The 13,542-nt window shown below is 37.5% G+C and overlaps 1 protein-coding gene across 2 annotated transcripts in view; it reads right to left on the bottom strand.

The window, feature by feature from the left end:
* Window positions 1-13,542, bottom strand: part of PLXDC2 (plexin domain containing 2) — a 266,121-nt gene that overhangs the window by 139,388 nt on the left and 113,191 nt on the right. The window lies entirely within an intron of this gene.

Genomic DNA, 13,542 nt, shown 5'->3' with positions numbered 1-13,542 from the left:
TGCTGCAGTGTGAGAAGACCTGAGTGATGTGTTTTATGTATTACTTTTGCATTTTATTCACACTCATTCACAATTTTTTCATTTTAATATAACTATGACCAAGACAAAATCCTAAATTCTTAAGCAGTTTCCAGTTTACCAAAACTAAATGCCAATCAAAGTATTCTTGAAAGCAGCCCTGAGGAAAAGGACCTGGTAGATGAGAAGTTCATCGTGAGCCGTCAACATGTGCTTTCAGCCAAGAAAGCCAGCTGGATCCTGGGCTGCATCAAAAACAGAATGGCCAGCACGGTGAGGGGATTCTCCCCCTCTACTCTGCTGTTGTGAGACCACACCTAGAGTCTTGCATTCAACTTTGTGAACCCCAACACAAGAAGGACATGAATGTATTAAATGATTGAAGAGGAGGGCCATGATCACCTGATCAGAGGGCTGGAGCACCTCCTCTATGAAGAAAAGATGAAGGAGTTGGGGTTGATCAGCCTGGAGAAGAGAAGGCTCCAGGGAGACCTTATAGCAGCTTTCTAGTACCTAAAGGGGGCCTACTGGAAAGATAAGGAAGGACTCATTGTCAGGGATTTTAGTGATAGGACAAGGAGTAATGTCTTTAAACTAAAAGAGGGTAGATTTAGTTTAGGTTTCAGGAAGAAATTCTTTACTAAGGTGGTGAGGCACTGCAACAGGCTGCCTTGAGAAGCTGTGGATGCCCCATCCCTGGAGGTATTCAAGGCCAGGTTGGATGGAGCTTTGAGCAGCCTGATCTAGTGAAAAGTGTCCCTGCCCATGGCAGGGGGGTTGGAACTGGGTGATTTTTAAGGTCCCTTCCAACCCAAACCATTCTATGAGTCTATGATTCTATGATCAATTTTTGTTAATATATTTTTTAATGTATTTCAATTACCTTTATCAACACAGAGTACAGTAAGGCTCAAGTAATCTTGCATGTTTTTCATTAAAAATCAGTTGTTCTTTTCATATGGTCTTGTATGCTTTGAGCCAAAAAGGAGAAGAGGGATGCTCTCTGCTTTGCATATTGCAGGAGGAATGGAAAATTGTTCAAAGAGAAGAATGGTGAGGTTCCAAATAAATTGTCAAGAGAAGTGGCAAATCAAAAGAATAAAATAAAATAAAATAAAATAAAAAAGTGAAAAGATAGAATGGAAAATAATTTATTTGTAAAAATACTCCATTGCTTCTGTTTGACAGAATCTTATAAACAAAAGGCACTACTTCCAAGGTCTTTACTAAGCATCAGATACGCTGTGTAACTGCAGAAGAGATGGAAAAATAGAAAATTACCTACCAAAGCTTCAAATAAGAAGTAAGATTTTCCTGCATCATAGCTGGTATAGGGGTCATCGATACAGGTGAATCTGCTAGGTGTTGTTCACAGAGAAGAAAGAGTTACAGTATAGAGGCAATCTCTATTAAAATTTAGGCTCTGTATGACTCTTTTTTTTTTTTTTTTTTTTTTTTTTTTTTTTTTTTTTTTTTTTTTTTCTATTAGATTGTTAAGAAATCTGGTAAACTTATTTTCCAAGGTATTTGACTATCCTCAGCCATACAGTGCTATGCGCTGAAGGCACTTTGTGCCTTAATGAAACCAGAATTTAACAGAGATGCAAAATAAGCAATCTCAAGCTGTAACTTTCCCTTAGACTCCAAGTATTCAGGCTTCTTTTCTTTTAATCGATGGCTTTTTTAAACGTGTTTCTTCGCATTTCTTAAAAGGCTTAGAAGATTTCTTTTCAACAAATTGCCATCCTTATGCCTGTATCATCATGTAATCAGCTGCGAGATGCAGAGGGACAACTCAGCAGATGAACTGAATCATGCCCCTGTGGTCCTTATCAACATCTATTCAAAGCTGCCCTTCCTGCTTCAATCTGGAGGGACTTGCCATGGTGTTATGGGGGCAAGGATGTCCAAAAGCTGACAAACTTGGAAATTTTACAGATAGGATTGCAGGTACATGCTTTCTGTTTCTGATGCAGAACACCCAAGGCTTACTCCATGGAAGCAACATTTCCCCTCACAGAATGGCTGAGGCTGGAAAGAAACTCTAAAGATCATCTAGTCCAACCCCCCTGTGAAGCAGGATCACCTAGAGCACCTGGTGCAGGATGGCATCCAGGCGGATTTTGGATATCTCTGGAGCAGGAAATTCCACAACCTCTCTGGGCAGCCTATTCCAGTGCTCTGTCACCCTCACAGTAAAGAAGAGCTCTCTCATATTCAGCCAGAACCTCCTGTGCTTCAGTTTGTGCCCATTGCCTTTCATCCTGTCACTGGGCATAATTGAAAAGAGATTGGCTCCATGCTCTCGACACCCTTCCCTCAGGTATTTATACACATTAATAAGGTCTCCCTTCAGTTTTCTCTTTTCTAGACTAAACAGGCCCAGTTCTCAGCCTGGCCTCGTATGACAGGTGCTCCAGTCCTCTAATCATCTTCACAGCCCTCGTCTGTACTTGCCCCAGTCGCTCCATGTCCCTCTTGTACTGTGGAGCCCAGAACTGGACATAAAACTCCAGGTGTGGCCTTGCCAGGGCTGCATAGAGGGGGAGAAACACCTCCCTTGACCTGCTGGCAACACTCTTCCAAAAGCACCCCATGTTACCGTTGGCCTTCTTGGCCACAAGGGCACATTGCTGACTGATGGTCAGCCTGCTGCCAGGACCCCCAGGTCTTTCGCTGCAGAGCTGCTCTCCAGCAGGTCAGCCCCCACCCTGTAGTGGTGCTTGGGGTTATTCCTCCTTAGGTGCAGGACCCTACACTTGCCCTTGCTGAGCTTCATGAGGTTCCTCTCAGTCCAACCCTCCAGCCTGCTGAGGTCCCTCTGAATGGCAGCACAGCTCTGTGGGGTATCAGCCACGCCTCTGAGCTTTGTGTGATCAACAAATTGGCTGAGGGTGCACTCCGTTCCATAATCCAGGTTTCTAATGAACGGCACTGCACCCAGTGCTGACCCCTGGGGGACACCACTTGCTAGCAGCCTCCAACTACACTGCACCACTAAGCTCAACCCTGGGATCTCTGCCACCCAGCCAATTATCAATCCACCTCATTGTCCCCTCATCTAGGCCACACTTCCTGAGTTTTCCTATGAAGATGTTATGGGAGACAGTGTCCAAAGCCTTGGATGTTATGGATGAGGATTTTATGGGAGAGACAGTGTCAAAAGCCTTGCTGAAGTCAAGGTAGATCAAATCCACTGCTCTCCCCTCATCTACCCAGCTAGTCATCACATCATAGAAGGCTATCAGATTGGTTAAGCATGATTTCCCTTTGATGAATCCATGCTGACTACTCCTGATCACCTTCTTACCCTCCACATGCTTGGAGATGACCTCCAGGATGAGCTGTTCCATCACCTTTCCAGGGATGGAGGTGAGGCTGACTGGCCTGCAGTTGCCTTTTTGCCCTTCTTGAAGGCTGGCATGACACTGTCTTTCTTCCAGCTGTACTAAGTATTTATAGTACATTTTTCCCTCCTGCCATACTACAAAATCTCATCAGGTGCTGCAATGACCAGTGTGCATTAGATACCTACAAAGGTATCTTGGGCTACCATGCATCTATATGTCTGCAGAACTGTGTTCCCTTCTGAAGCACCTTTTCTGACCAACCCTGATGGCTCTTAACCCACATTCAGAGGGGCAAACAGTATATTAACCCTCATTTTGCATTCCCACTGCAGACTACTCTTTTTATGGTCAACAACCAACATATTGAGAGAATTATCTAAATTAGAGGACAGGAAATGATAAACTTAGGGGAGAGCCTATTCACCTCTGCATGAGTCTCATCCATAAAGGATGGAATTATATTTTGTTCTCCCACATCCTGAATAAAATTGAATGTGACTTCTAAGCTTTAAGTTGTTGTAACATAAACTGCTTTCTAAAATATTAACAACATAGCGCTGGAGAGAAGCATGAAATAAGTACATTGGGGTATTTACAGGGGCTTGGAAATTCTACACATTTATCTCATATCAGTCCATAATTTTTTTATATAATATAATTGCATCAAGGCTTCCTCAACATTCAGCATCAGTCATTCCTCATTAGAGAAATTTTTGATCATATCTGTGCATAGATTTTATCTTACTTCAATTGTTCTAAATATGTGATTTTTCTCTTGAAATATAGAAAATGTTCTAAATCATAGTGTTGCCACACTATTACACTGATAAATTTATTGTAATAAATATAAAATAAATATTAACTAAAATAAATATTTTACAGGCACAAACTATACCAACATAAGGAAGTTCTATGTTCATCTGTGTCCAGAATACATTATATCCTTCTGAATTTACTAGTGGAAAGTATTAAAAGCACACACTGATAACATCTTGAGTTTAAAAACAATTTTTTTTTCATCATTATCTGTGAAAGATTCTACCAGTGGTACCACTAGACAGTTAATTATCCCAGTCTGAGAGAGGTATTACTGAAGCTGCAACTATATGGATTTGTTTTCAGGCTGTGAAGGGAGAAACTTACTGCAGGATGCCTCCTCCTCTCAAAATTTTTTTTCCTCAAGCTTCTGGGATGAAAGAAGGCCTGGCCAGACCAGTTCTCATCCAGCACGTTACCTCAGTTTATCTTTACACACCTCTTATGCTGAAAAAGTGACTTTTTTTTTTTTTTTAAGTCAGTACAACACGGGGTTTTCTGTTACTTGAAAGTAAATTTAATTGAAATAAATAATATAAACACATTCTCAGATAATTGATAGATCGAATTCTAAGTGCAGGCAGCTCATGATAAAAAACAAAACAAAACAAAACAAAAAACCTAAAATTATAATCCTTTACAATTGTTAGAATTATTTCATGTTTCTGTTTCTGTTTGAAATCTCTATGTAGCTAATAAATCGCATAAAAGCCATTTTAGAGGAAATGTACCGAAGTATTATACTCTTATTTTTGAGATCTCAGAGCTTGCACCTAATTAACACAGAAGAACATGTCATTCAAATCAATTGGAAAGCAGCCAAAGGCTGTTTCTGATTAATAATAAAATTATAATATTGGCAAACATAGATGAATAGGAAGTTGTTCAGTCTTTATGAGCATAAACTCATAACTGTAATAAGCCTTCAAATCTGTTAAAATTAGAAGCACAGTTTTCAACACGGCCTGATATGGTTATGTGCCAATAACAGGAGTGCTAGATATATTTAGTTCTGTACAAATATCTTGGTACCATGGTCTGTAGAGATGATACTGTATCATCGAATTTGGAAGCAGTGAAAATAAACTTCATAATGAGTATGTAATTAAACTGCTGTTTTGATTTTGTCTTCAGCTCTTTTCCCTGAAGTTTTCATGAAATTAGCAGTGAAAATCATTATGTCTGCAGCTCCATTTCCCTTGGGTTACATTAGGGTTAGTTCTGGAAGGACCTAAGCAGAATATTTAGAAAGAAAACTTAGGAAGAGGACTGTGGGCAAAATTACAGACAGATCTACTTCTGCTTACAACTAAGACAAAGGTTTCAAATTTTGCTCTGAACATGTTTACAGACTCACAAAATCTTTAAAAAGACATTTTAAAGATTTTGATAATTATTGCCTAAACCACCATGTACCAAATATTTGATTTGTCTACCTTAGCTTGCATGTTAATTTAACAATCTAACCCGAGAGGGGACATGACTATGAAACCACTATGTTCTTGTATATCAGGATCTGACTTTTGAGGCAGCACTGCTACCCCAAGTTTATTTGTTTGTTTGTTTGTTTTTGGTGGGAAGATAAGTGTCCTGTACTAGAAAAATACTGTGAACTGCTTAATAGTTATATCATTAACCATTTCAGCATTTTACCAATGCTGAAAGTTGACAACTGAGTAGCAGAGAAGTTTGTCTATATCAATATTGTGAATTTTGCAAGAAGTTCTTATGGATCAGAAGGATGGATTGGGATTTACATGGAAGACATTCTGAAAAAGAAGAAGCCACCAAACTGTGGTGGGGTCAGAGGGTCTTTGCTTTGCCATGCCCTTACACAAAAAGGGAGAAATTGTAAATAAATAAAACCAAAATGAAATAGCAGAACTTGACAAGTGAGACAGCTTTGATTTAGTAGGAAGTCTTGTCTGTATAAGGCTTTATTTAGAATGAAGATGCAGATCTCACTCTACAAGAAAAAGAAGCATTCAAAATTTTATGGACAGCAATGTCAATAAAAGGGAAAGAAAAGAAACCCTATTTCAAAAAAAAAAAAAAAAAGGCGAGTAGGTAAATAATCTGACACTTTCTTTTTTTTTTTCCCCCCTCTTCCATGAGGTCGAACAAAGGTTTGTGGGATGTTTCAGCACATCAGAATTTCAGAATTGCATTCCTGGAAAACATGTGTTAATTACATTTCATGATTGCATGTATTTAGACCAACTCTGCAATTTGACTAATTTCATAAATGCACCATAATCAACAAGATTTTTTTTTTTTTTGAAGAGCCCAGAAATACATATTGAAACCTCTATTCAACAGATTGCTTGCAAGATAAGTATCATTTTTCTAAATCTGCCACAGCCCAAATGCCAGCAAAATCAAATATCAAGTACACAAATTTATTCATCAAGGAATAAAAAATGCCATCATACTTCTTTAAGTTAAGTAACTTTCTATAGCCTGTCTCATTAATCTATTTCTTCTGCAACCATTTTATTACTACAGATGAGAAACCAACAAATTTTTCTGTAAGTTATGAAAACTGGAGGCATGAAGTTGCAGACTCCTCAAAACATAAACATTCCTCTAAAGCATACTCCAAGTAGAGTCTTCATATACTGAATGCACAGAATCACAGTAAAATCAATCACACTTCTTGTAAGAATTCCCAGTTTAAACTGCGTCTGCCTATGAACAGCTGTATAGTATAGAGACATTTTTCTGCAGCACCGGATTCATAGTACTGATTCCATCTTTCTGACTTTAATTTAGAAGAGAAATGAAAGCCACATTATGGCATTTTATTTTTAAAAGTTGGCTGAGACTGTTACGAAAATTTTAAAATTATGTGCAAGAATGACACCTAGGGTGATTCTACTTTCACCAAGCAGGGGTGAGAAAAGAAGTCAGGGATTAATAGTAATAGAGTAGTGAATGGCAGACATGTATCACAGTGCTGAAATGACTGCTGTTGTATTGTGTGCTCCAAACAGCAAATAACACCTAATATAATATCTCTTGAACTCTTACAACAAATAGCAACTAAAACCCATGTTGAATACAGCATTAGTATCAATAATAACAGGTACTATAGCAGGGAAATAACATACCGGTAGTTTCCTTACACAAGTATTTTATCAACTATCTGAATTTAGACTTTTCCCTCTTCAAACTTGTTTTATTCAATAATTATTTTTCATCACTGTAATGGTCTCAAAGAGCACATAACGTCTAGAACTTTTTCTTCATCACAAGTATAACTGCTTCAGTTTTGTTGTTGTTGTTGTTTGTTGTTTTTGTTGTTTCTTTGTTTTGTTTGGTTTTCCTTGTCTGATTTACTTTCATTTTTCAATTATTAACATATTCATACTGGTAATTAAAATGGTATTGTTAAAGTCAGGGGTCTGAGTCCACTGGTAACAGTACTGTAACTCTGATTAATATATATCAACATAGAGGAAATCTTGTCTAATTTCAGCTTCATTCATATTCTCCAGCTACATTAGAAAAACAACTTAAGATGCAGATCAAATTTATAAACTATCAGGTTATAGATTAACAATGTATTATATGGATTTGTTTTGCCACTTCTCATGTCAGTTCCACTCATGACAAGGACATAAATTTATTGATAACTGATAAACAGAACAAGAGAAAAAATAACAAGTGTCTGAGAGAAGGTTTATAGTCCAAATTTGAGATGCCAGGTAATGAGATAAGGGAGAGAGAATTTTGGCTAGCAAAAGGTCATCAGTCATCATGGGAAACCTAACCAATATCAAGATTTTGAAGCCATTACAGGAAGAAGATTTTAAAGAAAAAAAGATACTATTATTTGATGTGTGCATTTTTTTTTCCTTCTATACTGAACACATTCTAGGCAGATTTTAAGTTGTTTTCACAACTAGGTTTAAACAGTGACACATGAGTCTAGGGAATAACGATGGTAACCAGAATGGAAAACGTATAAAGGTTAACAGCTCTTACATGTCTCATGCACATCTGCATCCTGCAGGAGCAGACACTTTATATATAATATTATACATATATATATATATAATATAATATAATGTAATATAATATTATACATTATATATTATATATATACTTTGGAACAGTAAAAGATAATTACATTCATGCTAACAACGTGGTGTATAATCCTTTATTGCAACTTATTGCTTTCTGAGATAAGGAGACAAAATCACTTTGAAAAGAAACCATACAAAATGAAGATGGACTTGATTGCCTCTGAAACCCTGCAGAGAAGGACTTGGAGGTGTTAGTGGATGAAAAACTGAACATGAGCCAGCAATGTGCACTTGCAGCCCAGAAAGCCAACTGTATCTTGGTTTGCAATCAAAAGAAGTGTGACCAATAAATTAAGGGAAGTGATCCTCCCCCTCTGCTCTGATCTTGTGAGACCACACCTGCACTACTGCATTCAGCCCTGGGGCCTCCAGCACAAGAAGGACATGCACGTATTAAATGAGTCAAGAGGAGGACCATGAAATGATTAGAGGGCTGGAGTACCTCTCCTATGAAGACAGGCTGAGAGAGCTGGGGATGTAAAGGCTGAAGGCTCATCTGAGGAGATCGTCAAAAGGCCTTCCAGTATCTAAAGGGGACCTACAGGAAAGCCAGGGACAGACTCTTCATCAGGGAGTGTAGTGATTACAAAGACTAATATTTTTAAACTAAAAGAAGATCGACTTAGATTAGACATTGGGAAGAAATTCTTTACTCATGGGGTGGTAAGGCACTGGAACAGGCTGCTAGGAGAAGCAGTGGATGCCCCATCCCTAGAAGCGTTCAAGGCCAAATTGGATGGGGCTTTGAGCAACTTTGAAGACTTAAGGTGTCCCTGCTCATGGCAGAAGGTTGGAACTGGAAGTTTTTTTAAGGTCCCTTCCAATCCACACCATTCTATGATTCTGGTTTAGCTTTTCCTTACAAAAAACAAAAACAAAAACAAAACTCTAGTAGGCTTAGAGAAGCCATACTTTTGTAGCTCTCGTGTGATTTAAAACTCCACAGCTGTACTGTTTTACTGTTACTAATGCAATATCTTCCAGAGCTTTCAGGTCAGAGAGCTGGACTAAATGGAATGCACAAAAAAATTCAAAAGCATGCTATTAGTGCCTATCAGTTACTTTTACTGGAAAAGGGTCAGGAAATCTAACCTCAGTGTACAATGCATAACATAAGCAGCTTCTTCAATTAGGAATTGGAAAAGTAAAGAGTTTTCTCTTAGCTTAAGTAAAGAGTGTCTTAAGTCTTACTTTTCTCAGTGCTGCAGTGACTTCAATATAGCTTCATTTCCTGTAGGTTTGGTCTTTACTATACATACAACAATGTTTTTAACACTGGCCCTCAACCTTTTTATCAGATAGAGATCCCTAAAAATGTCTTAGTACAGTTTTAGATTTAAACTTAGTCAAAGGAATACATCCCAGTTCTCATTTTCCTCTCCTCCTTTCCAGTGTGCAATTTTGCGTTACAGAAGGAACCCTCCTAATCTCACCTAAATAGAAGAAAATTCATCCCTCTGAGTGCATTGAACAGTGCTGGGATTCTTCATTCTCGCATTTCTACTTTACATTCAGTATGACTAACATTGCTTGATGTTTGCACACCATTCAAGAAGGTCTCATGTCTACATTCCCATTAGCACTTCCAATAATTATTAGTAATGTAAACACACAAGTGTGCCTACATGGATATTTCTCACATATTAGGTTTGCACATAGAGTAAAAGGAAACATATCTGTTTTCTTACTTTCCTACTTGAATTTGTATTTTCTTGTGGAATATCGAACTCCAGCATAGAAAAACAGAGTTAACATGCTTTAAATCATCTGAGATTTTCTTATTATAAATATCTCAGAAATTAAGTTAAAATATTAATTCATGTATAAACTATGCATCTTCTGCCCAAACCTCACTAATCACAATAGCACTAAAATCACTATATCACAAACCTTCACTAAACCATAAAATTATTTGTGTAGAAAGCAGCAAAAATTTCAACAAAATATTGTCCTATTAAAAGAAATGGACATTTCTCTACAATATTCTACTTATATGCAAATTCTTCCTTTTCAAACCTAGGTTCAAAGGTTTTCCAGAGAATACTAATACCAACTTTACCTTATTTAAAAATATCAGTTACAAGTTTTATAAAGGCTTATTTCTCCAGTCAATAACTGGATTACAGTATAATTGCCAACATCAAACATGAGCATTTAGAGCTGTCTCCAATACATCTATCTGACAGTTCCAGTTTGGAGGCATCTTTTCTTTTGAAAGAGGCATCTTTCAAATAGCCCGAAGATACCAGCTCCCTGGTGGGTCAGCTTCATATCTAGATTCAGGCTTAACTAGGTTAAAGTAGTCGATTTTGCTAGCAGATGTGCACTGATGTGCACATGCATGTAGCTGATAAAAATGAAGTGAAAAATATTAGACTGAAGGTTTTGTAGTCTCATCATTAGGACTAATTTCTGTCTCTGGACAGTGGAGAAAAGCATACAAAAATGACAGTCATTTATAATTCGAACTGCAGCATATGTCTGTAAGACCTTTTACATGAGTTTTCCAGGGAGAAGAGAAAAAATACCTTGGATGTGCCAAACCACTTAGTTTTACTAATTTATGCTCATCTCAGCAGGTAAGGCAAGTGTAATTTTGGTATAGGGTTATCTTCAGTTTTAGCCTGAGGGAAAGCCAGAGGCTGAGAGTTGCAACCCCATTGCTTGAAAAACGGATTAGCACAGACTGATTGGCTTTTTGCAAAGAGTGGCAATCCCAGGAACTGCTCTGGCCAAGACATCAGTGAGCCCTCAACTGGCCTGTCATGCACTGGTACTGCAGAAGCAGTAGGGGATTGCTGGCATCATGGACAACCCTGTCAGGCTGACTTGGAGGCAGGCACAGGGATCAGTATTAGCACTCACACCAAAGTCAACTCCATTGGGTTTGGTGGCACAAGCAAACCTGGCACCACCAGGAAAACAAGGCTCAAATATCACCATGACAGAGCTACCTGAACAAATACGTGTGCACAACATGATTATGCAGACAGAGATTAAAATCTCACCAACCTGGCACAGTAGAAATCAGAGAAGAAAGGTGGAATAACAGTTTATCTGGTACAACAAACACTGATGGACATGCAAGCCAAGGTTTTCCTCTCGTTCCAGATCAGGAGAGCCCAAACAACTGTAATCACCTTATTACCTATTTATTTATTTATTTATTTTCTGCAAATAGAGACAAACTCTTACACTCCTTACTTGCTCCTAATTCCCTTCTTAGTGAACCTGTGGCCACTGGCCAAAATACAGTGTGCACAAATACTGCTGCTGCTCAGAATGTGAATAAACCCAAACACTTCAAAATGAGGCAGAACATGCAACACAGCCCCAGAGCGACTGGAACATGAAACATTTTTCCTGCTGTGTCCTCAGTTCCCTTGGCCTCCCTTACATTGGTAGAAAGGAAGCGGTTTGTGGTATTGGTCGTTTCACAGAGCTTGGGATTTGGAAATCTGGAAAATGAACAAACAATTGTGATTACCCAGAAATGTGTAGTGAGGAATGCTATAGTATCTGACATTAGAAAAGCCAAAGGAATATGTTGTATGACTTTTCTTCCACTCTGGTGGTAAGGGACAATTTTCGAAGATGGAAAAGTAAAAATTTACAACTGCTTGTGGAGCTATAGCTTGTGCTTTACTCTAGCTCAGTACTAAAACTCAGAAACTGATTTCAGAAAGAATTTAAAATTTAACCCTCTTCATTTCCACTATGGATTAAATAAAGAAATTTTATATCTACGTTCATTTTCTGCACATGAAGTTTTCCTGGACCAACAGTGATTCAGGATTTACAGAGATCATGCCAGAACCAGGTAAATAGATTGATCATTTGAGGAATTAATGAATTCATTTAACAAAAAGTGAAGGCTTAATGTCAGCACTGACTACACTTTGTCAAGACAAAGTTTTCATGTAATGTCCTGCAAAAAGTAGAAGTAGTAAGAAGGTGTTTTCAAAAACAGAATTGTTCTAAAGATCAGGAAAAATAAGAGTCTCACTGGGCTTATGTGGTGGAGTTACATGCTTAGGTCAGCAGTGATTGAGAAATACATTAAATGTTAGTACTTCAAAATTATCAAGACATTTCTGACCAAATTTTCTTGGCTTTACAGATACACTGAATTATCCTTATAGAGTTTTGTTCTTGAGGCCAGTTCTGTAGAGATAGCATGGCTAAGAAATTACAATGGTATTTTTTAGAAGAATAGCTTAAAACTTGTTTCACTGCCTCTTCATCCTCAACCCACAACTACTGCTCAACATAAATTTATCTATACGTTTATACTGTTCCCTAATTTCTGTATCATTTATCCCTACAGATTAGTTCAAAACTTTAAAAAAAGAAAATCTCTTGCCTTATACTTTCATCCATATGTATTAAATATGTATTTTTCTGGACTCCTTAAATAGTGATTTTAAACAGTAAAAACTCAAGAGTGGAAATCTGGCCTGGTTCAGTAGCTCAGTATCAAAAACATGGCTCTGTGTAAGACTTTCCACCTTTCAACTTTTCAGGATGAACAAGAGAAATCTGAGTAAATCTATTAAATATAAATAGACACTGAGACTACAAAAGGAAACAAAATATACTGTGGAGTCCTGGATTACTTAATTTGTATAGTATTGTTGCATAATAGGTCAATGGATGCTTCGATTTTGCTATCTGTAAGATTCAGATAATGATACTGGTTTTCTCTGTAAAACATATTCAGTATTACTGGTGACAAGTGTTAGGTAAGAGCTATGTATTGTTTTATTACTAAATACCATTGTTTATTTCTTCCAAACTCTCTGTTACTGTGCACAGGTAAACTATTTACGGTCTTATCAAACAAAGATTTATTTTGTCACTGAAATTAAAATGGATCTAAATATTTTCAGTTCCTTTTCAGGAAAAAAAAAAATCATTTTGGCTTCATGAGGTGATCTACTGGGGAAAAACCTCATGTTTCTAGTATACTAATGCTAGAAATTAGATCTGAGACTGTTCTTAAGCTCTGGCTGTAAAAATCTGCATTGCTAGACTTGGTGTGGGAACAAAATAAATAAATCATACATGAAGGAGAAATTGTTGTAGATATATGTTTAGAGTGAAAGAACAGCTGTATCAAACCTATGAAGAAGCAGAGACATTAAGAATTAAGATAAGAATTAAGTCAGTAAGAATGATAGAAAGACATTTGGCAGAAGAGAAATAATTCATTTGAAAACTGGCAGAAGTACTGGAGAAACAGAAGAGAAAATATTGCATCAATCTTAAAA

The sequence above is a fragment of the Anas platyrhynchos genome, chromosome 2 (assembly GCF_047663525.1).
Source record: "Anas platyrhynchos isolate ZD024472 breed Pekin duck chromosome 2, IASCAAS_PekinDuck_T2T, whole genome shotgun sequence".
NCBI classification, from domain to species: Eukaryota; Metazoa; Chordata; class Aves; order Anseriformes; family Anatidae; genus Anas; species Anas platyrhynchos.
This window is presented reverse-complemented; position numbering and strand designations above follow the sequence as displayed.